Source organism: Helicoverpa armigera, chromosome 5, assembly GCF_030705265.1.
Source record: "Helicoverpa armigera isolate CAAS_96S chromosome 5, ASM3070526v1, whole genome shotgun sequence".
NCBI classification, from domain to species: domain Eukaryota; kingdom Metazoa; phylum Arthropoda; class Insecta; order Lepidoptera; family Noctuidae; genus Helicoverpa; species Helicoverpa armigera.
Window position 1 is genome coordinate 3,900,347 of NC_087124.1, and position 27,753 is coordinate 3,928,099.

The 27,753-nt window shown below is 35.4% G+C and overlaps 2 protein-coding genes across 3 annotated transcripts in view; both read right to left on the bottom strand.

Annotated features, from left to right (window-relative positions):
* LOC126054939 (small ribosomal subunit protein uS14m) overlaps positions 1-27,753 on the bottom strand; it is a 180,005-nt gene that overhangs the window by 81,196 nt on the left and 71,056 nt on the right. The gene's annotated exons all lie outside the window — the stretch shown is intronic.
* The window catches only part of LOC110370107 (proteoglycan 4), a 66,384-nt gene that overhangs the window by 37,912 nt on the left and 719 nt on the right, over positions 1-27,753 (bottom strand). The window contains exon 2 of one of the 2 annotated variants that reach the window (XM_049842009.2): positions 15,741-15,879. The gene's annotated coding sequence lies outside the window, so the exon portion shown is untranslated. Of the gene's footprint in view, positions 1-7,330; positions 7,362-15,740; positions 15,880-27,753 lie in introns of those variants that run through there. The other variant, XM_049842010.2, reaches the window with a different exon arrangement.

The window sequence follows — 27,753 nt, forward strand, 5'->3', positions numbered from 1 at the left end:
ATTAGCGGTACACCAAATGTGAAAACATTAGATCTGCACAATAGTTGTCTTACAGTACTTTTACTTATCGATACTCGCCAAAAACTACAGTTATCGAGAAATATCCGGTGTTTAGTTGTGAATCGAATTACTCGGTATTTATTCGGACGGCTGTGTGATTGATCACCGCCATTACGGAGTGGTCACGTAGTCGGAAACGATTCCGTGTCTTGGCTCGTTTCGGGCGTAACTGTAGTGTGTGGTCACTGACCACAGGGTTGCCAGGGCGCTATGGGAATAGATTAACTGTATGTACGTTCATTAGGTTGTAGAGAGTGATGCAAAGGACAATGGGCACAAATATATGGGACCTGGTATACCCCACCAATAGGAATGTCATATATATCATTGGATAGGCCTTTTTATGTAAAACAATATTTATTATGACAGCTTTGCTGAAATGTTTGTCCGTTCTGAGATATAGATCAAAAACTGTGCAAAAGTTAGAACTAAGTAATCTATTGATACCTCAAGTTTTTAAAGGAAAATCTAAGTACTAATAACTTTAAGTCTTGTAAGTACTACTGTGCCCGTTAGGATCCATAATTGTTACTATTATGTAGCATTTCAACCTTTTATTGTACCAAAACTGGATGTTGGGCGTAGTGAGAAACCGCACCAATAGGAAAGTCATACATATCATTGGATAGGTCTTTTTAACTGGAACAACATTTACTATGACAGTTTTGTTCTATTGTTTGTCCGTTCTGAGATATAGATAACAAACAATCTTAAAACTGATGCTAATCAATACTGTAATCTGATTTTCTTTCATACAAGACTTACACTTAGTAGTTCTTAGATTTTCCTTTAAAAACTTGAGTTATCAATAGATTACTTAGTTCTAACTTTTGCACAGTTTTTGATCTATATCTCAGAACGGACAAACATTTCAGCAAAGCTGTCATAGTAAATATTGTTCTACATAAAAAGGCCTATCCAATGATATATATGACATTGCTATTGGTGGGGTATACCAATCTGCCCATTGTCCTTTTTGAGCAAAAAGCTTGAACACCGGTTTGGGATTTAGAGGTTGAACAAAGCCGTTTTGTTTTAGCTTTTCAGAGTGGACTCATAGAAGACAAAAGTGGTGCATACAAAAGCAATATTCAACTTTTCCTTTAGCAACCAGGCAAGATTAAGCTATTTCGATTCGAATTGTCCTTCTGAAAAGCAAACACTTAATAAAAGTGTTTCCGAACAGTAAGTCCTTTCGATTTTTTCCCGTTACAGTCTTTGCCAGTCCGTTATTTCAGTGGCAATTGGCAACCTTAGTCTATGGGCAGTAATGAGCAGCCCAGAGGTAATCGAACCTCATTGCGTAGGAGTGCTTCGAAATCGACTCAGTTTAGACGCAATCATGTTTTACTGGCAACTTAAAATGTTTCCCATCGAGTTTTACGACGGAACTCGATAGATTTTATGACTTGACAACTCGAAAATGGTACGAAATGGTGCTGGAATACATCGGACGGGATAGAAATTTGAATTGATGGGGTAAATAAACATGGAGTCGTATTTAGGTTTTATTGTTAATCCAGAATGGCTTTGGATGGTAATAAAGTACTGAAAATAACATTTGCATCGAAAAGTGAGGAATTTAGAATTTTCTTTTCGAAATTGTGTTTTTTCAATTGTTATCGAGATTCTTTAGCTCATTAAAATGAACAATATAGATAGACGTATTGACGTAACTTTATTTTATTAATAGGTATTGCAAGTTATGGTAATCTGCATTGATGATGATAATTGTAATTACACATAGTTAAGGTAGGTCGTAATTTATAATTAAATGAGGAAGCAGGATATAAATATGGCTAGGTAAGCTTTTGTACCTATTGACCAGTCAATGAGTAATTATGTCATTATGAAGATAATATATGGCATTCCTTGAATGCATGTGTACATAGTACTTACTAGGTACTAGATTAAACTTAAAGCTTACTAGGTAATACCATATTTTTTATAGTCTTTGACCTCATTGAATTATTTTTCTAATACAATACAATTAAGAATCTTTATTTACACGGTAAAACAGGTGTTTAATTAAGTTACATTATGTACAGACAAAATAAAAGTGAATTATGTACATACGTTTTTAAAGGAAGTATACTAAACTCTTAAGAAACTTAAAGAAAGTAGGAACTCTGATATAGTGTGGACTGCTTACAATTGACCTAAGGACCTCTGTGGGTCTTCTAATGTAGGTAATAATAATATAGACAAGATGAGACGTTATTACGTAGCAGACGTTAGGTAATCTGTGGTAGGAATATAACGTGGATAGATAATGCAAAATCGAAAGGGTTGCAGAGGTCAGGTTGTATGGAAACTGGAATCTTGCAATTATTTAACGCAGATTGAGAATTTTAACAGTAAATTCTTGTTATTACTCCAGTGAAACCAGAGATTAACAGATCAATACATTATTTGATTTATGAAATATTATAAAAACAATTACAAAATATCTATATCTTTTCAATTGCTTATTCAGATTAGACTCACAAATAAGTAGTTATTGAGGGCTACAACAAAAGACAGTCCCCAAAACTCTTTGCTCGAAAGAAGTTGCATAACAAACTCCCCAGCAATACGCGTCTACCTGAGTTTCTCTCCTAATACGTCTGATAATTGCCAAGATTTTTTAACACTTCCTATTCTCCTTTATTAGCCACCTAGTTAGCAAGATACATATCAACAAAGAGACAGATAAATCCTTTGTTAGACACCGGAAAAATATTTCCTCGTCATAACACAAGTGACCGGTGGCCTATTCTAGACAAGGCTACCCGCGTTCCTGAGCGATGCAATAAATCCGTCGATATCGATCGTGACAATTGTCGAGTGCAACGCAACTTGTTTCTTAGTAGTTGTACAGGTAAGGTAAGAATGTTTACTTTAAGTAGAACGTCAAAAGGTACTTCAAAAGTTGGGTCAGAATTTGGAGGCATTTATTAGATAAGTTTGAATTATCTTAGAAAAGTAAAATGTTTATGGAAGACATAGACTTTAAAAAAAACTTTGAATATAACTAGGAATATATCTAAGGCTACTACAGTTTTTAGTAGATACCTACCTAAATCTACCTCGTTACAGAAGTATTTATCCATCTTAAACCCAAGTGGAACAACGCAAATTAGACATGCCTCTAAGATGCCAATGATTTCCAGTATACTTGGACCCACCATGGAATCCATTTCGATTCATCTATTTATTGTTCTGTGGGTCTTCTGTAGTTTGCCTGCGTTTTGTTTCTTGCGGTCGGCGCGTTACGCGGAAATGTGACAGACTTATCGATCGATTTGATAATAATCATCACGAAACCTTTTGTTGGCTATTTTATAATACTTAATTACTTTCCGGTAATGAGATAGTGACATAATTGTTGAAATGCTTATTGCGAAATACTTTAGTAAATCCAATCGTTTTTCATTCATTAGCATCACAGTTCTTGAACAAGTTGACCATATCTTCTCCGAAGGAATCTAATCGAATCTATCTACCAAAGAGTTTCAACAGCTGCTTTTTAACGACAGCCTTTGCTAATAAACAAAACAAACTCCGTCTCTAAACCCACCCACACACACACAGACACACACAAACTCTCAACTTTATTTAACCCACACAACGTTATGTCAGCGACTCACGATAGAGCCTCGATTATGACACTTGCCCGTAAGCTGTCAGTGCGCAAGAATTCGGGCGCAGGCAGGCCACGCCCCCTCACCTCGCACAATGCAGCTGAACGGTTGAACTGAATGAGCTCGCGAGCTGATTAGCATCTAATGAACGTGAGGAATGAGCGAATTGAGCTGTTGCTAACTGATGGGGTGTTGTAATTCTGAATTTGAAGTGGGGATGTTTTTAATTCTGAATTCAGAATAAAAGCATAATACCAGCTAGGGAAGGATTAAAATAGTTATAGTTAGTAGTAGGAAGACTAATTAGCAAGTGTAAATGGCAAATTATACAGGGATCGAAGGAGAATAATATACTGGTTGAATTTATCAGCATGTTCCCGGGAAATGAGAGGTCACTTTTGCAATGCTGGGAATTAAAAAGATAGCTAAGATAGTTCCTTTTATGTATCAGTGAAACAGCTGGAAAAACGTAACATTGCACCAATAACAATTACAACAATTTGTGTTAACAACTCAAAGTTAATTAATTAACACACATTTCGCCAATTACACAGAAACTGTTATACTTACAACACATTGTAGTTGACTTAATATTTACTTGATAAACTTGAGAGTCAAGATATCAAGTTATTACACAAGTAGCTTGGCTACTTTTACTTGACAATGAACTGGTGTAATGTGCTTAGTGACCTCGAGGGCTGATCTTATTGATCTATATTCAGTAGCCATAGGGCTTTGCAGATCATTTATAATCGTTGATCGTAAGCTTGTTCATTTGAGGTCAGTTTGTTATAGGGTTCGCGCCTTGATGTATAAATAATTCTGTTAAGGATGATTACATTATTTGGCACGATATGTTTTTATTTATTTTTTTTAATAGAAATCTTTAATTGACATTGACTTTGACAACACAAAAAAAAACTATCCTAGTAGAACAATAAAAAAAAAAATATATTTATTGAATAGAGTAACCTGATCATTATTGTACAAAATAAATAACAGCGGATGGACTATCAAGAATCAATCTCATCCAGCTTCTAACCTTGATAGATTTTAAATTGAAAAGACTGAAAAAACTGATATATTTTTTATTCACCAATAATATAATAAGTGTACAAACTAATATATTAAGGAACTATCCAGCCCTATATAGGCATGCGCACGCGTCGCTCGCACCGTTACTTCCGCTGCAGCCGGACACAACGAATGTGAACGGCTTTTGTAACCGATCGATAGCCTCCATCGATATATACCTTCTATTCATAACTTTATTGAACCTTATGTTAATAACAAGACATGATTTAAATAAATAATATTATAGTGATTTCATAATAGGTTCGGAAGTTTGGGCTTTGAGATAATTAGCAGATAATTGAAAAGGTTGATGATAATTATGATGATAGTTGTATGTAGGCAAATGTTTATTACAATCGTAATCAAGGTTGTATATCAACATATTAACAATGCTATAAATGATTTCCAAATGACCACACTGATGGCTTATTTGGCAAATTGTGAGCACACCATAAAAGACATTCCGTGTAACAGTTTTCTATACCTAAAGTCATCTTCAAAATTTATCCTGATACAATCTCCCCACATACGATATCAAAAGCCTACAAAAAGCATCACATACTTTTACTATCACTAAACATTAGTGGATTATCTTACGCATGTTGAAAACGAGAGTGATGCGTGGGCGCAGAGTGAGTAACGTTCACCGTGAGGGAGGGAATGTGCATTGTTTTGGTACAAATCATGGGCGAAATATTTGTATTGATAGCTTAGAATGTGGGAGGAGTGTGCATAGGATGCGTTGATGCGTCATATGATGGTACTTGTCATCCTTGCATAAAGCTAGGTATGTAAAGTTTTTTCGGAGGTTAAATTTTCTTAAATACTATTCTGGAGCCTGGTTTGACATTAAATCAAACCAGGCTTTGGTTGCTCTGACATTAAATCGCATATTTGGATGAAAGTAGATCGGAAGGCGAAGGCGGATTGGCTACTTCAAGGTATAGTCTGTTATTGGCACTGGTGTTAAAGATATACTTAGCAAACACATATATTCGTATCTAGATACTTGCCTCACTTGAAATTGAACGGCATAGGCACTTATATTAAAAAGAGTCTGGTAGTTTAACCTCTAACCACTACGACCTTGTTGGTGGGAACTGGGAAGTTAAGTGAAACATAAACATATTTTCTTACACAGTCATTAAACTGTAAAAATAAGTAAAAGTGAACTTCCCATTTTCCATTTGCCTTCAGTCAACTCTATGCTAATTTAGCTAAACACACAAACTTTCTCGTTTCATGCCCTAGGGACATAATACCACTTATGTTAGACAACTATATAATGTCTCACAGTTTATACAAGAACACACACCTATTTACCCTAAGAGTACCCACACACTACAAACTTACATATAGTCGGCCGATAGTTTGTTTGGGCTCATTAATCAGTATGAAGATGAATGGGTGCAAGCATGGTGCAAAGATGGTAGGTGTTTAGCCGGCATCAAAATGACTGAAAAGTTTGATATTAATCAAGCCTTCCTAAAAAAAATACAACCATCGGAGTAACTGTCGGGTGACTGTTTATTCTGCAGTGTGCGGCTGTTCTAAAGGGCTCGGCTTGAAAAGAAACTTGTAATACCACATTGCCAATCACAGTTCCATGTAACCAGGTCTCAGCTGGTCTAACTAGAATCCATATTACGTAAATTAAGTCTGTCAGCTAGTGAGAATTTCTTCATGAAAAGTCCCTATATACTATTTGACTTGACTACAGATTTTTTAAACATATAAATAGGATAATCAGAAGTTTTTGAGTGAAAGATTAACATTCGTCCTTATTCTTATAAGCTTTCGCGTTTATAAGTAGGATTCCAGCACCCTTTCATGTGCGGATGAAGCCAACTTAAATAGCTTTGGCATTGATAACAATAATTTTCACATTTTCTAATCAATGAAGAATAAGTTCCAATAATGTGAATCAGAGAAATAGATTGGCCAACATAAAATAATTTCACCTGAATGTTGGCCAAATTATTTAGCCTATGTAGAAGGTGTGACTAATTTAATGAGCCAAGTGAGTAAGCCAAATACATGTTATATTGGACATGTGACGAAACATTATAATTTATTATCTTCCGTAAATTGTATAACATAGTATAGTTTTTACTACAAGTTGACAGAGAAATCGCAGCAAAAATTAGGCCAAAGTTCTTCTTTACTTCCTAAAATAAGTTTATTTTAACGTCGCGTAAGCCAGTCGAAAATATACTTTTGAATACTGAACGAAAATAAACATATTACTTACTCAGTATTTACATTTAGGGATTCATCCATTTGTGTAGATAATAATTCAAATATTACGAGCTATTGTAAATGCATATTATGTTACAACAATGTTTTATTATTAGACTTTTGCAATACATAGTACATTGGAGGAAAGTAGCTATAAATGAGCACGAGTATTAACACGCGCCAATCATTAATTGTGGAATAGTGTAACGGGAAGTCAAGTAAATATAATTATATTTAAATCATCACGCAAATCCTTACTAAAATATAAGAAACTGTACATTACAAATCACAACACTCAGTCTAAGAATTTTCTTACAAAACTTAATTGGCCTTACCCAACTTTCGAGTTGTCGCAGCCGCGTCGGTTTCTCTGTAGGTCTGCAATTACGCTCGGATTATGAATGTTATGTACTCGACAATGTTTGTGTTGCGTTTATTTGATTGACATCAATAGTTTGTCGAGTCTGCTTGTGATAAGTGAAAGTTTGGATCGATTTCGGGGGCTTGTTGCTGGCTGAAGCGATTTCAGTAGATCGAATTATATTTTCTGCCGAGTTTCAGTTAGATGGTTTCTTTCCTAATTGTTTTTTGTTGACTTTGGATTTCTGAATTTTACGTTCAATACGTGCTATTAGTCTATCTTTTAGTCATATCTTTTAATAAAATCAGTACATAAACAACCTTGACTTATCCGTCATTTACCAAGACTACACCTAAATTATAAATCTTCAATGCTATTTACAATGACAAATTATATCCCGTGTTTAAACCACAAGAATAAGTTATATCATACAAGTTATCCGGAGGAAGGAAACGGTTTTTATATACATATACATATGTATTATTATGTATGTGTATGATGATTCAATTCCTCGTGTGTCCGAAGGTTAATTCTTATGTTTATTTAATGGGTACGTTTGAAAGTTAACGGACCTTGGAAGACGTTAAAAAGGTTACTGCTTGAATATCTTTAATTGGATGACACTGAAAAACTGTTATGAAAATGTGCACTTGTAATATTAATTGAAAGTAAAAAATAGTCTAATAAATCCTTGCTACTTAATTATAAATGTGAAAGTAACTGTCTGTCTATAAATCGTATAAAGTCAGAGAAAGAATAGGCAACTTTTTACCCGGTCGTGGAAAGTGCTCCCCGGGATGTTAGTGAAACCGCGGGGAACCGCTCCTAAGCAATATAATCACAAACGAAGAACAAAGATGGCGTCTAGCACCGTCTAAAGCACCAAACAAGCGTAGTAAAGCATTATAAAGCACGGCTCATCGCCAACGAGCATTGAAACGCTAAATTGATTGTATAATGCACTGTAAACTGTAATGTTTGTCCGTCATTACGTCACGCGAGACTTTCTACGAGAAGACACCTCGGATTGGGAACGAGAGGTAATGATGGAAAGTATTGAACACGACGTGTTAGTACACCTGTGTGAAATTTACGATCCTTTTCATTTTGTGTTCAACGGGAAATTAGAAACAAGTCATTTTGAAGACATCATCATCTCCCGAGCCTTTTCTACAACTTAATTTTGAAGACGAAAAGTAAATAAAACAAAATGTAATATAATAATGAAAATTGTACAACAGACTTTTTGAAAATGATTTCCGTACAGCTAAAGCAGAAATGCACTTATCTGGAAATACTGGACAAAGATTTTTTTCAAATGTTAGATAGTACATGTTTCATCTTTTTATGCTGATGCAAAATAGCTGCTGAAACTAGTCTTTCATAAGCAAAGCATTTACTTAACAATAACAGGAAAATAATAACAATAAGGACCAAAAAAAAAAAACAAAGTTAACGTACCAATATAAAGAACGTCATCTAGATCGATGTAATATTAATTGAATTTGAAATTGCTGTACCCGTTGTGATGTTGCATGATACAAATGACATAAGATGTGCACTGAAGACCATCATATTCGCGTGTAAGTTATAAATAAGAAAGTATATGAGCTTGTTACTTAATAGCTTTAAATTCCACGTGACGATAAAACAACTATAAAAGAAGACGATAAACGAAGTAATTGGAGATTACTATCAGAATTCATGTTACAGTATTTATGTAGAACTTACTTTACTAAAATACTCGTGTCTTCCGTTAAACAATTTGACATTCAACGAGCTAAACTCAAGAACAACTAGTCCTATTTGTAGAATTCTTTCAGTGTAGGATAGCTTATTCCAAAAGCAAAATCAGGGTTTAGAGATACCTTGACAAGTCTCTTATCAGAATTCATAACCTGTTACAGCCTTTTTGATCGTTCCACTGCTGGGCACAGGCCTCATCTCACACGGAGAAGGATTGAGCATTAATCACCACGCTTGCTCAATGCGGGTTGGTGATTTCAGACTTTATAGTCCAGGTTTCCTCAATATGTTTTCCGTCACTTTTTTATCAGCCATTGGTGTCCAAGATATACTTAGAAAGTACATACAAACTTAGAAAAGTTGCATTGGTACTTGCCTGACCTGGAATCGAACCCGCACCCTCATACTCGAGAGGTTGGTTCTTTACACTGTTAACGTTTAATTTCGTTTAAAAATAAATGGAAGGCTGAACAGTCCTTTCTCGAGACCAGAAACTAAGTACAACAAACCAGCCTACTAGTTACAATCAAAACAAAACAATGCTTCATAGAAAGCCGGTATCAGTGAACGGATCTAAATCTAGTTTTTGCTAGAACTAGTTACGGTAACCGCTGTGATATATACCGCCGTAACTATAGTTACTATAGTTGCAAATTATTTTGTTGTTTCATTACGTTTCTTTGGTGCACTGTTATTGATAGATCTGTCTGGTTTTTTGCTTGATTTGTTAGGTTAGTTAGTGTGAAATATAGCGTAGCTAGGACTTCTGGGAAAGGTTTATATTAATCTACTTCCTACTTATATTGAAAACACGAAAGTTTCTATGTCTGTTAATTTTTCACCCAAAATCCGCTGAACGGATCTTGATAGGAATAATAATTGGCAGTAACATTATCTTGTACATCAGAATAAAATATAGGCTACTTTTCACCCGGGTGCGGGAAGAAGTTATCTCAGGATGTGGTTGAAACCACTGGCAAAATCTATATTTAAATATATTCTCAATTTTCTCTTCAGAATTGCTATATCGGGTTTTAAAACATAAGCCACAGCAGGTACCATATAAAAAGACAAATTCCTCATTAACCAGTACTGAGTTCAACAAACTCGTATGTAATACCTTGGTTAGCAATTAGACGTTTGAGTAAAAGCGAGTCTGCTAATAGGAGATCACTTTCGCACCGAGTATGGCGTTGCCCCATCACCGGCTACTTGAAATACCACATGTCAAGGCTTTCAATGGCTTGTTGACTTAAATGGGTAGGGCATCTTCATAGCTGAGTGCAAGTGAAGGTGCTGCAAGAATATTTTCTCTCTAAATGGGCAATACGAAAAACTGTAGTGTTGTGTTAAGAAAAGTTTTGAGGTAGGTACTTGAAAATCACAGATACATTGAAGGCTTATATAGTATTAGTATTAATTGGCACACCTGGTATAAAAAGCTTACATCTTCCTTCAATAAATGGTCGTACCTAGCCCATTTATTGAAGGAAGATGTAACTAACGATAAAAGAACACTTCAAATCGGACCAATAGATCCTGAGATTAGCGCGTCAAGCAAACAACCTAACAAGCTCTTCAGTTTTTGATATACGAGTAGATGTGATCACCGTTCAAAAGGTGATCACGGAATTGTCCCCAACATAAATTCTAGCTGCTAAACAGTAAAGGTCCACATACAATAACCTAATGAGCACATCACATTCCTTCGTAACCGCTAGTTATTGACACGTGAACGTTTCGAAACAGATGAACAGATCACGAGGCGCCGCTGCACGAACCGTGTTTGCGATTTCACTATCTTCCCAATATTTGCAACGCTTTGTTTGTTTACGATGCTAAAGATGTATTCACGATTGTGGTTGTGACGAAAATGATATGACATTTACGTTTATATAATGCTGTCACATGTGTGGTCAGCCGCTCTTGGTCAAATAAAGCAGCACATTAGATGTTTGAAGTGCGAAGAGCCGATTGAGAAAATGCTCTTGCTCTCTAGGTGAAAATGCTGGCAAAGTTCATGTATGAATTCAGAATATGAAGGTGAAGTTTCTAACACTTTGTAGTTTCTAACACGTTTAATACTGGCAAAATATAATAAAACTTTGATCAATGAGAATTAAACTCACTTCGGGAGAATCGCAAGGAATAAATAGGAAATCAATTTGAGGAAGAATCTAAACTGGCACTAAATATCCGCCATTTAGGGTTCTCTTTAACAACTTATCTTTGCAAGTAGCTGCGCTTTACCGCGAACAGTAAGGGGTGCCGTGTAGCAATAGTGCGTGAGATAAAGATCGTGATTTTCTTAGCATTGGGCGGGTTTTGCAAATAACTTCTATGCCTACGTTCTAAATATAGTGTGGTTCTATGTGTCCCTATCATATGATTTAATGGCCGTGCATTGTCGTGATCATTATGAGGCCCGTTCACCGGTCTACGCGTACAGGATGGTGCTTTTTGTGTCACTGTGTTATTATTAAGAGCTCAAGAGCATATAGTATTTTTTTCCTGAATTACGATAAGCGTAGGTGTTTCCGAGCCCCTTAGAATGTTACTGAAAATAAAAGGTAAATAAGAAAGTAAAGTAAAACCTTCTGTTATGAAAAGTTATCACTGATTAATTAAACGTTTAGTTTTCAGTAACATGTTTATTATATTTCTTACACAAGCAAAGATAAAAACGCTAAAACTATCCATTGTTTGAATTACATTGTATTTATAACTTTACTTCAAATAATAAACTACGGCGATTAAGTATTCTATTATGATTTTTAATCGATGTATATACCTATTTGTATAAAACAATGTCCTCATAACCGTGACATACTAATTCAATTTCACTTGTTTTATATTTAAAAATGATGAAGAATTAAAAATCATCATTATTATTTCATCACGTTGGCAAACCGATTTGTCACGCACGTGAATTGTGGATTTTATGATTTCCATACCTGTAGCAGCAATTTTAAAAATAATTTTACCTCTAATTTGCAATAATTAAAAAGCCGCAAACAAAACGTTAGTAAAATCAAAACGTAAGCACATCACGAGGTCGTTAAATGAGAAAAAGAAGTTGTAATTAAAATTAAGCCTAGAAAGTGAAGATGGCTTTATGTAAAGACGTTAAATACCGAACATAGTGTTGCAATAAACTTTTTATTAGTGCCGTTGTACGGACGCTTGGAAAGCAGTTCCACCATATTGGGAAAACAGCTTACTACATAAACTTTCTGTTGTCCTGGTACCTCGGGTGGGGCAGGCAGCATTTTTTCACTTTTCTCTTCAATTGAGATTGGATGACCGTTCAAAATCTATAAGAGTAGACGTTCCATGGAAAGTTGTTTATTCAGATCTTTAGACAAGCTTGTTATAACTGGAATTTCAATTAAAAATATTTAATGGTCTATCGTGAAGTATAATTGCTCTCATAGCGACTACTAGGAAAACTGCAATAAGCAAGTTGAACGACCAAATATCAGAGTAGCTGCAGACAAACAGAAAGTTATTCAACACAAGTATAACAATGTAGATAATTGTTTCCTTGTTCTACGTTAGGTGGTGAATAAATCGTCTAGAGCTACTAAGTAAGTACTAGCCAAGCAATAAGGCATTAAACATTTTTTGTGGGAATGAGGACTCGTCCAACTGTACTCGACTTTGTTATACCAATTCACTTTCGCTTAGCTTGTTTTATTTCAGTCCATTACAGAATACTGTTAGTCGTTATTAGATATTTCTTAGTTCAGTTACCTTTTGTGTCGTTCACAAAAAATGGTAAATGACGAAACTTATTTAGTGGTCACAAAAATATTTATTCCGTTTCGTGTTGTGACGGTCGCCAAATTCGTCGAGATTGCAGTTTTGAGACCGCGTAATAAATTAAATTTAAAGTAGTTCGAGGTCGCATTCTTAATTTTTTTTTGTCAGAATTAGATTTCATGCAGTAGTCATTTGAATACTTGAATGTACGTACTTGAAAAGTCAGCTCATGTTAGTGTTAATAGAAACTGTGCGTTGAAATGTATAGTTCGCGCCGAGAATTGTGCAGATTGCATTATAGCAAAAGTAGTCCGATTGAATCTTGCAAATAGCGAATTGTGATTAGAAAATAGTACAATCTATTACTCGTTGTAATTACCTACATTCAAAAACCTATTAGCAAGTTCTTAAGGCATTCCACACGTGCTTCAATTGATTTTAATGAGAAATATTCACTGTATTAAGGAAATAGTTAAACAAACGTAACTGTAAGTGGGTTAGGTCATCACTAATGCTGACGATGCGATAATCGCGAAGTAAATACGATATTTGCACATTATTTGCGTAAGTACACAAGGTAATTCAACGAGTATTTATTTTTAAAATTCAGCTTTCGATCGCCTTTTGAATTACATAAGATCAGTTAACCCGTAAGTGCGACACGCACCCTGTGCCTTGCCGACCGGTTCGGAAACCATCTTTAACAGTAATTCGGAAATATTTGTACGTGATAAAGGCAGTAGCGAGAGTTGGAATTATGTAAAAGCGTTGGAACGGGTTCGGTTCTGGTTGTAAGTGGGTCGGCGAGCTTTCTGCGCGCGCGCAGGTCCCTGCCCTCGCTCCGAACTGCCGGCTGAATAGTTTACGATCCTGTGCATGCCTTTCTGTAGCAGGCCTAGGTGTTAACTTCGTGCTCTTATTTGAAGCTGTTAATATTACCTGCTTGATCAACTTTGTTTTAATTAGTCCCAGGAAAGCCTGCCTGGGTGCATTACTGGTCCAATGAACTACGCTACGATAACATTTTAATGACACTTGACAAGTTTCATATTTTCGCCATAAAAATCTATTTGTGTATGGATTTTATTAGAAGAATATATCACAGTAATTACTTACACACAAACTGAAAAAAATATTTCCTGAACAATATTAGGGCTATAATTACAAGGTACCTACGAGCGATCATCTTAAACGCAATGGTAGAACTAAATTCACATAGCTACGCCTACAATTATCTAAAATCCATGTAAGTCACGGAAGTTAGTCATCAGCATAATATTATGTAAATGTTGTTGCTAATTACCTGGTTTTGATCATATTTCCCCATAGCCAGACAGGTCAGGTGATATTCCATAGCCGTGAGTCGGCACACCCTGTACTTTCCCTGCGGTCCCACGGTACCATGGCATAAGTGGTCAGTGATAGAATGCGTTCCGCCCGCGGGACGATACATGGGACCACACGCATGGGTGCCCTCCTAGGAACACATTAGCATTTTAGGGTTAATTGTGCCCTCGAAGTTTTATTTTTGGTATGACAACATTTCTTTAAGATTTACGTAATAACAGGGCCATGTTTCACTTGGGATTATGTCACAATTTTAAGGTTAATGTAAAAATTATTGGATTGCTTACCTAAGTAGAAATTGATTGGGATTAAATAACGATTTGAATATTGTATGAAGGTTTCACTTATTCAACATGAATAAAAATCATATAGAGCTCAGGCGATTAAGAGCAACCGAAATCTTCGGCAGATGACACATGTAAGTAGTGACATTAAAATGATCGAACATACAGCCTAGCTACCAAATCACGCAACAATTTCTCATGGCAGAAAATAAACTGTCACACGTCCGCGACCTTGGCCATTGTTGTCAAGGACAGTAATCACATCGCAACGGAAACATCGCCGGAACAGCCCCATCAACTGACAGCTCGCCGCCATATTGCCCGCCATAATTGCAAAAACGCGGGAAAACTAGTGCTGTCAACGAACCGGAGTTTCATAATCGATTCGTTATTACTGTAACTCGTTAATTGTTGTTTTGTAATTTATCGTAGTTACAATAAAATGTGTTGTTGTATGATTGGTGTGAATATTAACCATGAAGTGATGAAAGGTTAGGATTACTTGCAATTTTATTTCGACATTCGTTAATTATGTTTGGTATTGTAGGTTAAGTAAACGAAGTAATTTTATGGTGATGTAGGTATCGAGTTGTTTACGTTCATAAAGGCTTTTTTATCATATTGCAACAAAAGTTTCTGCTGATTTATAGTAAAAAGAGAAGAGATCAAAGTCTTAATTAAAAAAGCTGAGGAATAAAAAGTTGTACAAGTTCAAGCGGAGCCGGATGTGTGAACCGGTACAGAAGAGGCCTTCAGACCAACTGTTATGCATAACGACATTATGTAATTTAGTCATACTCATCGCTATCGATGAATATTTTAACGGTTACCAGAACTTTATTGGAACTGAATAAACTGTCAATCATGACGAAATAAATTGCCAAGAATATGGAAATATGTTCAACGCTGTTTTTGAATCAGATTCAAGATATCCGACAAGTTTAGTGTCCAAGCGGCGGCAGTTTGAAGCAATCAATCTGACGCTATTGCGTAAAGTTTGATCCTACGTAATGTGGGATAACGAGTTTCAAACCGTCATGTATTAACTTTAGTTAATTTCTTATAATTTTCTCTATCGATACAATCAATTTGTGAAAATTACATATTATTTTTCCAGTAACAAATAGACACATAATGAGCATTTAACATTTGTTTTAGCATAAAAATATGGAGTCAGAGAACACAAATTGCTTCACTATCGATATTAACTGCACTTACTAACAGACTATTAACATGCAAACTTACCAAGGCAATACAGCCTAGTTGAAAAACGTCGTCCAATGTATCCGGGACACAGAGCACTTCACTACAGTCGGTAATATCACGCTAGTACTATCAGACACACTCTATAACATTTCACAGACAGCGACAATCCTTTTGCAATCTGTAACAATACAAAAACAAAACTTAAAATAATGAAAATCTAAAAATAAAAATAAATTGAACAAAATAGCAAAATTCATCGATATCATAGTTGGATAAGACAGTAGAAAAGAAAACTTGAGAATATTTAATTTGTAATATATTTATTACTACTACGACTTGTAAACGAGAAATATAGAATACAATGAAGTGATAATCCTTCAATATTTTTCTTTATTGGTAACCATATTTATTAGTATGGTCAGAGATAATCTTTACCTTTCTGTAAATTACTAATTTGTTAGAAAACACGGAAATATTTTCCTTCTGCATACTATGACGTATAATTTTTTTTAGTCCATGATGAATCTACTAGGTACTACACATGAGTTCACCTTAACCTAATCTTCACCAACTGAGAAGCCATTGAAGGTTTAGGAATCCCAAAGTGACCCGGATGCGGTGAGAAAATGCAAAATGACTCACAAGGAAGGTCAACACATGACAAGAAATTGTTCGTAGTTCTCTTTAGTGACCTTACTGTATCGAGTTACAAGTATGCAAAATAAAGCGACTGCGCACAATATCAGTTGATATAATACTCATGATAAAACCCATTTAATTTAGTTTTATTATAGTATTGTTATTGTAAAAAATAGGCCATTTATATTTTTAACCAGTGGACGGTCTCCCACCTGCACAATTGCATACTAACAGCTGCCAACACATTAAAATGTATTACAATATTATACTGAAAATTTCATGATTGTCAAATATTTGGGTAGGCGTTCCTCAGGGTAAAATGCTTGGAACTTTACTATAATAATCCTAAATAACTTACAACCTTGTCATCTTATCCTCCGATTAACACAAACACTGTGTAAATCCCTATTTTAGTTTAAACATATTCCACTTTATGTTCATATAATGTTTGATTTGATATTCAACTCGTGGAAAAACCGTCACAACGATAATTGTTTGCAACAACAGCGTTCGACACTCTCGTCATCGTGTCATAAATCACAAATCCTCGGATTATAGTGTCATCTTGCTAACTCGTTTTATGCTTTCTGGTTTGAGACAGGCTAAAAATACGACACTTAGGTACTCCATGACTTGAATATATTTAATGTTTTACGTATATCTTTGCCTTTTAAACACGTTACACGAATGTGGGCGATAGGCGCCGATTTGTAACAATTATTTCGTCGTCAGTTTGATCTATTAAGCCGATCACGCCTCCGTAAATTTTGAAGGCCGTATGTTTTTACGGTTTAAATCTTGCCCAAAGTTTGAGGCTTTTTTGAACTGAACAATTTTTTTATAAGTCGCTTGAAATAAATAGGCAATAACACTTAATGCTCATAGCCAAAATTAAACTTAATTGTACAAAAAAAATCGTTTGTGTAGTTATTTTATCCGTAAGTTGCCTTTTTATATACACATACGTTCCGACCCCCAATAGCTTGATTTTGAGTAGCCTTATTGCAGAAACTCTTGTCTAAATATTTCGTGCAAATCTAAACATAAGCGCATTATACTTGTGGCAACAAACTGGAAGCTTTGTCCGTGAGGTTTCCTTTTATTTTTATTTTTTTTATTTATTTATTTGCATCAGGCATCTAAGGCCCATAGAAAATACAATACCATACTTAAATATAATAACATTAAATTATAATACACTAATACATAATATATAAACAACTTAAAAACTAATGTACACGAAGCGTCGGCGTCGTGTTACGCTGCGAGGTGTCGCGTAGCCATCCTCGGAACCTCCGAAATGCGACACCCTTCGGCCAAAACTCTTCCTTGAGGAATGTCTCGACGTGATGAGTTGGAACTCGCACCATGAACGAATTGAAGTTCGTATTGTGGCGCGACTCCAACTTCGCCACCCTCAAGGTCCAGTTGGTCTTGGACCGGACATACTCCACGATCTGCTCCACCGTCGTGGTGTGATGTAGACGGGACACGTATAACTGCGTCGTTGGTACTGCAGGACGCAGCAGGATGTTGGGTCCTGTTTGTGCGGTACCGCACTGATTCCTACAAGGTGGCCTCTTTTTTCTCCTTTCTACCTTTATGAAGCCATCCTTGTCGCACGTGTCCTTCTTAGGACCAGTCTGTGGCTGTGATGTGCCACGGGTTTGTTTACCCCCTTTTCCTTTAGCCCGCTTTGTTTGCGTCACAGCGGGCTTGTTGGTGGCTGCTACTGCTGCGTAGGCGCGTTTGGGGGTCGATGTTCCTACGCAAGGTTCGGCCGTAGGTGTTGACACGGCAACAACGGCGGCGGCGGGGCGGGGTGCATCGTCAGCGACATCGGCGATCGGTGACGCACTCGAATTCGCCGACTCGAAACTGATGACCGACGCATTTTGCGCCCGCGACGAGTATTCACATTAATTACATCCAATGCCCCACTTACAGAAACAGCGTTGCGCAACAACGCCACTTCACCACGCAGGTCATTGATGGTAACTTGTGATGCTTCCATCTTGGACTTCATATCCTCCAGGCTAGCCTTGAGACACGTGATATCTTTCAACAGCCTGGTGACATCGACGTGATCGAACGTGACGGGAGGCAACTTATGTAAGTCCTTCGCCACGAATTCAGGCACGTCATCAGGATCAGTCCTCTTCAGCAGGGAGATGATGTCCTGCAGGCTCTTGTCGCCACCGTCCCTTCGGCGGGATGGCATCTGCTCGAGTTGTCCGAGCGACGTGAAGAGCAGCAGCTTTGCACTGCAAACCTCCTCCTCTTTGTAGGCTGATCTGCAGATCTGCACGATGCTGACCTCATCCATATAATCAATGGCATGATTAATGAATGCCAAAACTTCGTTGGCGATGAGCGGTTTAGAACTCATCGCGACTGAGACGGGCAGCGGCTAATGCCGCGCAAAACGCGAATATAATATTCGTATTGTGCAGCGGAAACGCGACCTCTTTTTTAGCGTTTGATTTAAAGTTTTGATATGTTGTGGTCAATGTACTGGAGCACTTAACGTTTTTGTTCAGTGGCCTGCAGTTTATTTGAAAGGCTGTAATTGGCAGAGAAAATATTATTTTAGGATCGTACTTACTGAGATCATTATGAGTACCTTTGGATTTATTATTTACTCTGTGATGTATGAGTGTGTTCTGTTTATTTATTTTGATCATCTTCTTAAATATGGGTTAGTTGTTGATTTTGATGAATATTCCACGTATTCATTTTATTCGTGTGTTATATAAGTCAGAAAATAGTAGTCTATTAACATTAGGTAGCCATGAAAGACATTTAGAACGTGTCTAGACCCAAATATTTATATTATAAACTCCGGTAAGTGGTCAAACACGTGCCGCAGGTTAGCTAAGTAAACCTAACGCTTGCTTTACATCTAAAAACCTGACTGGCCAGTCTGATATTATATAAAGGAGGTTTTTATGTACCTACTACTTGATATTTGTCATGTTGAACACGATCTATAGCAAAGTTGTTTACCAAGTTAGTGAAGATGCTTCAGAATATATTAATATGCAAGATAATTGAGTATGTAACTTTATAATCATACATGTACTATGTACACATGGAAATTTTCCAAATAGACCCGGTTATTATCGTAGTTATTACATGAAATAGTTAGAATCGGTGTTAATGCGCATTCCGATACATAAGAAGTAATTAGGGTTGGCTTAACTAGTAATTATGGATAATTGCTGGGCACAAATAATTCGGGTCAACTAGGCGCACGAGCCGACTGTTCATTCGAGTCAACCGATTGTTTGATAACGATAATCGAATCGTGATTTGAACGACATCGATAATGTCGATTATTTGTTACAATTACTTTTGGTTAATTGTTTGGTTTATTACGAAATCTTATTACTCAAACATTCTCACCAGAAAAGACCAAAGAACATTCCTCATAACATACCATTTACAGAAACGAACACACCACCAAAACCCAACTACGTAAACTCTCATTCACACGAAATCAACAAATCGATAATTCATTATGATCGATTATTAAGGCACACCAACACTCAACAGTCAGAAACGCACGACTAACCACGAATTCCATGTCGCAAACATGATGTGAACCAATCGGTTGCATTCGTACTAGATGCATGAGCTTAAATTCGCTGATGCGTCGAAATTGCGGCTGTTGCGAAGGTCCATTGTAATTGATTGGCAAATTGCGAGAATATATGATTTTTACATGATAATTCAATTAATGGGGACGGCTAATTGGTGCGTTGTTCGATCCATGAGTGCGCAATGAAAAGTGGCTTCAGTGGAATTCAAAGCTTATGATTGATATGAATTGATGTCTATGAATGATCTTTGTTGTTGTTTAATCTCCCATATAACTATATAGCAAAATGTGGCAAAAGAACATGAATAGGAACTAAGAACAAACAAAGACCTATATCTCTATAGAAAAAAACACGTGAAAATGGCAATTTCCAACTATGGCAAGGTTGTCTATCCCACTAACCTCACATCACTAATGTCATAGACGACTAGGCTACAAGCCCATGTAGGATTCCAAATTTAAAATGTCAAATAGGTACTGGCCGTCCTCGTCACGGTAAAGGCTGACCCACAACTACCACCTGCTGCTATTTACCGAGTTTACGTAATTTAGAGACACGTAAGTGTGGACACGGCTTAAGAAATAAGAAAACCGATAAACTTCGGTTTATAACTCGCGTGCCGTATCTCTGAGTTTCGTAATATGGTTTTATCTTTTGTTTGTGACAAAATTGAACAGTTATTGTTTTTATAATGACCAAAACAACCAGTTGATTTTCGCATTTCAAAGCTATCCTAGTCGTAAAACTAGTCTCATTATTATGATTATTCTTCTCTTTTCAATTAAATTGTAATAGTACATGTTATTACTTAAAAAACAAAACATATTTCCGTTGCAATGTTTACACAAAAAAAGTGAAAATAACAAGAAAAAATATTTTCATGGAAGTTATTGTAAATTGTAAATAATTCATATACTTATCTCCGCAGCAAGAAACGATATATAATTTTAATTGTTAGCAAGTGTCAAGTCTGCGCAACACCCATAGACTAACAATTTTATTACGAGGAAATATCAATAGGAAAACATGACATGTAATAATGAATCTTAAGAATTAAATTATTGGATAAAACATTGTCTTAAAACTACGTAATAAATATAAAAGTTTAATACTTCTTGTAAGCGCACGCGCAGACGACGTCTCTTTGAAGTTAAAAAGAAAAGTTTCTTTACGCTTACCGCAAATTTTATCGATGTCTTAAGAGTGACAATTTTGAGTTTATTTATAAGTCTTTTAGCTAACTTTTCCGTCTCCATTTTAACAATACTTGGCTTCATAAATTGTTGTTTAAAACTTCGGCACTGCGTACAGAGAATCTATCGTAAATTACTTATATTAAAGTTTGAAAAAAAAAACCTCAGGCATATTGATAGGCTTACTTAGAATCTTTTTTGCTTCACAAAAGGGACAATGAGGTCTGTTTTTACGAATTTACATCGATACTAGCACAGGGCCACGAGATGCTAAAAACTGGAACTGTTATGCAAGAGACCAAGCCTTCGCAGTGTATGTTTCTATATTAAAAGCCGCAGTTTGTTTGTTTGTGGTCCAATTTGAAACACTTTCAGTTATTTTTTAAATGCTTTCAGTGCTAAATAGCTCATTTATTGTGGAAGGCTTTAAGTTATTCTTATAAAAAAGAAGTTTCCACAGCACGTACCTCATACATTCCTGAATTAGAAAATATAAATAGGCTTCGTAAAGTTAAATGTACTCAAAATTATACATTTCACATTTAGCTACATTGGCATCTATGTGCTTTTTAAGAACTGCAGAATTTCTATACAGAACATGTTTACTTGCAATTAAAAATAAGAAATCTTCAATACATAGACCAGGCTCATCACTCACCGCATCTATCACAGTTTGTAATTAGTTTATATTCTGCATTGACTCGGAGCTATTCATCATTGCTCTAGAAAGGATGAGCTCTGAGAATCTCTTCGGAACGGTCATCAATCAGTATTAGGTTCGTAATATTGTTGGTCGCGGTCAAGCTCAGGGCTTTCGTAATTAAATTTCTTACAAGACGAGGTTAATCCTACTCCTAAGTACTTAGATAAATAAGAAAGTTTCTAAGAATGTATATGGGTAAGCTTGGTACTCTTTCGCGTTAGAACTACTAAATGGGTTTTGACAAAACACGGCAACTCTATCCATATGCGAGAAGTAATTCCTGGTTATGAATAACTTGAGTAGTGTTGTGTTTTAGTAAGTAAATATTTATATAACAGATCCGTAATTTGTTGAAAAAAATGTGACGTTTAATATTTTCTTTCAAATTACGGATCTGTTCTTGTGAGAGTAGGCAAGTAGTCACATTTTCATGAATTACTGCTACGCACATTTTCACATCTATGTAAAACAGCAAAAGGTGAAGAGTCACAAGCCATCTTATAAGGAGACGAAGAATAGTAGAAAATTCTAAACAAAAGACAGATAAATCTTACTATTTAAGTATTTACCGTAATGACGTTATTTAAATATTCTTAACTACACAGAGTTCATTGTATTGCCGCAAAGTTGATTGCTCTTTACATGTGTAGGTAACTTTTAAATCTTAAAATTCTTAGATGTTAATTTTGTGATTCATCTAACATGAGAACCGTTTGAAAAAAATAATTGTTATTACTTAAAATATTTTGGGATTCGCCATGATTCATACGAAGCTTGTTCAAATTCTTTTAAGGTCCATATCATTCTTCCGAAATCGATGGTGACGTCATTCGCCATTGACTATGAGGCGTCCATATTTTTTGCTCTATTATAAAAATGCGTTCTCGGTATTGCCCTTCTTGCTGAGGTCTATTGTTGCCGCTTCAGCATTTTTTGAATTGCGTATTTTGTAAATCGTAAATTGGTCTGATGTAGGTATATCTACCTAGGTTTCGTCTGCGACTTGGCCTGCCTTCATCTGTTCAGCAGCCATTGCTTGGTGGAAGCTAAATAAACAAACTCTCTTTTTCATTTATAACATTTGTAAGTATGAACGTGTTTATTTCCAGATCAAGTTTGACCAAGTTTTCTTTGCAACTGTACTACCATCAAATAAAAGACATACCTAAAAATCAGTGTATACGTGAGCAGTTATCCGCGTGCGATTTGGAGCAATAATTGAATAGTTGCGAGCTGGCTGCAATACGAAAGTAAGCGGCCGGCAACCGGTCGCTCGAAGGCCGACCGCACGCTTTTGTCTAATGCAAGTGTGCAGGGCATAAGAGGTAGCGGGAGCGACTGGCCTTCCTGGTGCCGATTCCAATAATTAGACAATTAGAGTTGTTTTTTTTATGTTAAAAGAGGCTTTTATGAATGGTGGGGGTTATGGTATTGTTTACTTTTTAGAAAAAATGAATACCTATTTGCCATGTTTTGAGAAGTGTTCTCATTGTTCTGGTAAGCTTATGAGATGGTTTTTGTTCTAAAATGGCTTAAGGTGAGTTAAGCCGTCTAAATATTAAGTGGAACAAGTTTTTGAATTGTTTGTAACAATAATAAAAAAGTATCCTCGTTTCAATTGCTAGTGAGTTTTATAGAATTTAATTATGATGAGGACTGTGCCTAAAAATATGATTCATGTTTCTTTAAAGTTACAAAGTTATCAGCCTTAATAATCGCTTATCCCTTACACCAAACGCAAAATTGCAGAAATGCAGCCGCAAAAACGTATAGTGCACGCTTGCAAGTCGCACTGCAGCCGAAACGTGCTGCGTCTCACTCGCACACTATGCCTGTCCCTGTCGCTCCCCGTGACGAGAGCTGTTTGTAAATACTGTATTGGGGATAAGCCTGGATATACAAAAAGGAAGAAATGAGGTTTTGTTTAAGGGGAACCATAGTTTAGTGCGCTGGCCGTTTGTGTGATTTTGGAAAACTAAGAAAGAGGTATAATGCTGATGAAGCAAAAATATTATTGAAATGTATTTACTATAAAACAAATGACTATTTAATAACAAACCAAAGAATATTGCGGTATTCCTGATGCAGATTTTGAAAATAATATACTGCACGAAAATATGACAGTTAAGGACAGTAAAAAAATATGGTAGATGTAGTTAGTAAATATTCAAATAAAAACAGCATATTTAACCAACAACTTAATAAAAATAATAGAGTTTTTAACAGGGTTGCATAATTGGGGAGACTAGAAAAGATAATAAAATAGTTGCATGTGTAGAAACAAGGTGATGAATTTGAGCAGTTGTTACATCAATACAGGAAATGAGACATTTAGGGGTGTACTCGTAACCATGGGGTTGATATTAAACGCCATTGTGTCTAAACACAAAGATATTAACGACAAAAGAAAGAATGAATCATATTAAGAAATTCCTACAGCAAGTTACATTGATAAAGCAATCTGATAAGATAAAGATTCAATGAGTCAACTTACAAAACATTAAAAAAGCAAACGACATTTCATATTGAAGGAAGCGATGAAACAATTCTATCAAATGTCACAAATTATCATAATCTATTGTGTTGAATTGATCAGAAATACAAAATACAGCACACAGACCAGTTTTGGCTTAATATCAAAACATTTTTAGATTATATCTTTTAACACAATCAAAAATTTCGCCATTTCATTCGTCAGCTTAACTAATTGTTTTCCTAGCCTTGGTTTGTGCACTTTAAGATGATTCAAGCACTAATGAGGTGAGGTCATTGATTCTATCTTTTTTTTTCAGACATAATTGGATTTGGATACCAAAAAGTTACAGATTAAAGGAGATCCTTTGCGAAATAGTTGCGGTACATCGAAGTATATTCCGATTTCGTGGTAAATTTTTCACAGGTTTCTTCACGATGTTTTATCTTGTCTTTGGTTACGGTCATCCTCAACAGTGTGTCTTCATTTCTTACAAAGAAGGTTTTAACTCATTTTGAATCAGCCATTATAGTTTTCAGATGGAAGTTTTTGCTCATATCCGTGGGTGTCGTTGTCTCTTCCATTAAATGATATTCAATTAATTTCGATCACTTAATAAATTCTTATTAATAGCATTCTTATTTGATCTTTATTTTGTCACGAGAACTCTTCCAGATCTCATTTTGCGTATAATGGAAACTTTTGCATCAAAACATGGAACTGGTTTTGAAGTTTTGACCTTCATTTTATGGTGGTTCTGTTTAGACGTTATATTATTATCTTTTGGGTTTTTATTCGTCAATGCATTTAAATTATGTCTGGATTCAACTGTTGCCTTATTTGTCTTTAATTTATTATGTTTATGTGCATCAAAAACTTGTTATCTCGGATTCTTACTGTCAACATATTGACCGAAAACAGGAAAATTTTGAACATCCGTATCCTTTTTAGCTCTTCTTATTTTTAAGTGAGATTATAAATCAACCCATTGGCTGATAACTTGGTCACCTTTTTTCAAGCGCGAAAACCCGGATTTACACGAAATCTGTGAATTAAGGTTGTTTTGCGACTATTTTTGCTGTCTCAGTTTTATTGGTTTTTATACTTATCATGTGTATTATCGTCAGATCATCGTTACTCATATGATTGACAGACGTAAGAAGTTTACTTTTAGACTTATTAACTGTGACGTAATGGCTCTCACCTGAACTTGTCAATTATATGATCGAACAGCAAATTGATTTGCCTTTCTCTCTTTATATCGAGGGTTAAGAACTAGAGTAGCGTAAGGCCAAAATGACAACTTCTCAGGAGAGCCCGAAAACAACTCAAATTTACCTACTGTTATCTTATAGCCCTTTTTGTGGGGTAAATCTATAGTAGTTAGATATCTGATTTTTACTAATAATAAAACTTTATTTATCGGCTACAGAATAATGTAACTTTTTGGTCAATCAAAATACGGTTTCATTTTAATAAAATTTATTTTTCAAAAACTGGTTGACATACGTCATTTTAGCTGTTCCATAAATTAGTGCCATAGTAGCGTATCCCACCCTTTCGTTTTTTTGGCAGGAAGAAAAATTACGGAAGCTTACGAAACAAGGACAGTAACGGTACTTTACGTTTATTTGGCACGAAACAAACTAAGCCTACATAATCAAACTTTCTGCGCTATTAACGTATGGCAAGATACGTTATTTAAGCGATTACATTCAAGGCATATTTTGGTGTCTTATTCGCTCTGTAAATCGAGTTACGATCGTTGTGCTCGTAATTTTTTTGAGAAAATAATGTCAAGATCATTGTATGTAGAAACACTTCATTTTGGCAATAAACAAATATCTTTTTTTTATATACGTTATTGTTGTACTAAGCAATCAACACACTACATCGTTCCAGTGTTTTGGCACATAAAAATATGGGGATTAAATAAACGAATGGTGAAAAAATTTTTTTTTTGTATTTTTGCCCTTAAGCTACTCTAGTTCTTAACCCACGATATGTTGTAGCAGCTTGTTAGTTATTGATATTATTAATCATTTTATTTGTAGTGATTACGTTACAAGTTCCTTTTTGTTTTTGCAGTTCTCAAGTGTCTTCAGATTTATTTTTCTGTTTCTTATTTTCAAGATTGAAGTAATCTAAAATGATTTTACCCAAAAAGGAGGAGGTTCTCAATTCATCGGGATCTTTGTATTTTTTTCTATGATCACCGATTACTTAAAGACGCCTGAACTGATTTGATAAGTTATTTTTATGTAAACTATTGAAGGGATTCGACTTGACAATATTAAAACTAATGACTACAAAACTAACGTTTCTACAATAAATTCTAGTTACTGTTCCTTCGTTTTTATCACAATTTAATGAGAATAATGAGATGCTTCGTCTCCATACATATGGCTTGACATTTGACTAGCGCTGCGCTTGCGCAAACGACATGACCAAATAACTTAAGTTGAACCTCGATAGATTCCGAAGCCGGTAACTTAATGACGTAATGATGATATATTACAACTTAAAGCAAATACTCTGAGGTTTTTTCTCGATTTTGAAATGTAAATTGTAACCTACATTCTTACTTTTTGAGATATTCGTTAACATAAATATTTCTGTGTTTTTGTGCGATGTTTAATCCTATGGGCTATATGCTATATTTGAAAGAGAGGGGCTTAAATAAACATTTTCTCAAAGAAATATTAACTTCTTTAAATTATGAAACTTTTTAAAATATGAAAAATTACTATGTAAGGGCAACTCCGATCACAATTCTAGATAACGTTATCTAATTACTGTTGCAACAAAAACTTATCATATTCATAAATATAATTTCTTCATACATTGCCAACTCGTGCTACCTTTTATTACATAAGTATATAAATGTACATAAATATCGTAATTATTACTTACTTATATAAATAGTAAATAACTTGTGTTGTATGCAAGCGTGATGTTTGGTCACGGACCAACGTTTAGCATCCTAAAAAACATCATCTTCTTACTTAAATGTATGAAAAGAGTATATAATACATATGTATACATTTGCTTAAAAAACTCCTTTTTTATATATTTTTTTATAGGCTTGAAAGAGGTTGTTAAAGTTCCGGGTCTCTTTGACGTTACAAAGATTTGTCAATCCCTATAAATTATTCAATAATTGAATTTAATTAAGAGTCTTTAAATCCTGATAGTTTCAATCATAAATATCAATATATAACTGTAGTTTCTCCTTCTATTATGAAGTTAAAGTCTTACAAAGAACCGAGACGTCTATAGGAATATATTACGGGCGACTAAGGTCCGGCGCCGAAGGCATTGACCAGCGATCAAATGGTCACGGGTTCAAGCCTTGTCCCGTTGAACTATTGCTGAGAACCCCTTCCGCGTGTAAGCTGAGGCTAGGTTAATTAATAAGAGTTTGTGTTTAAGAAAAACTTTG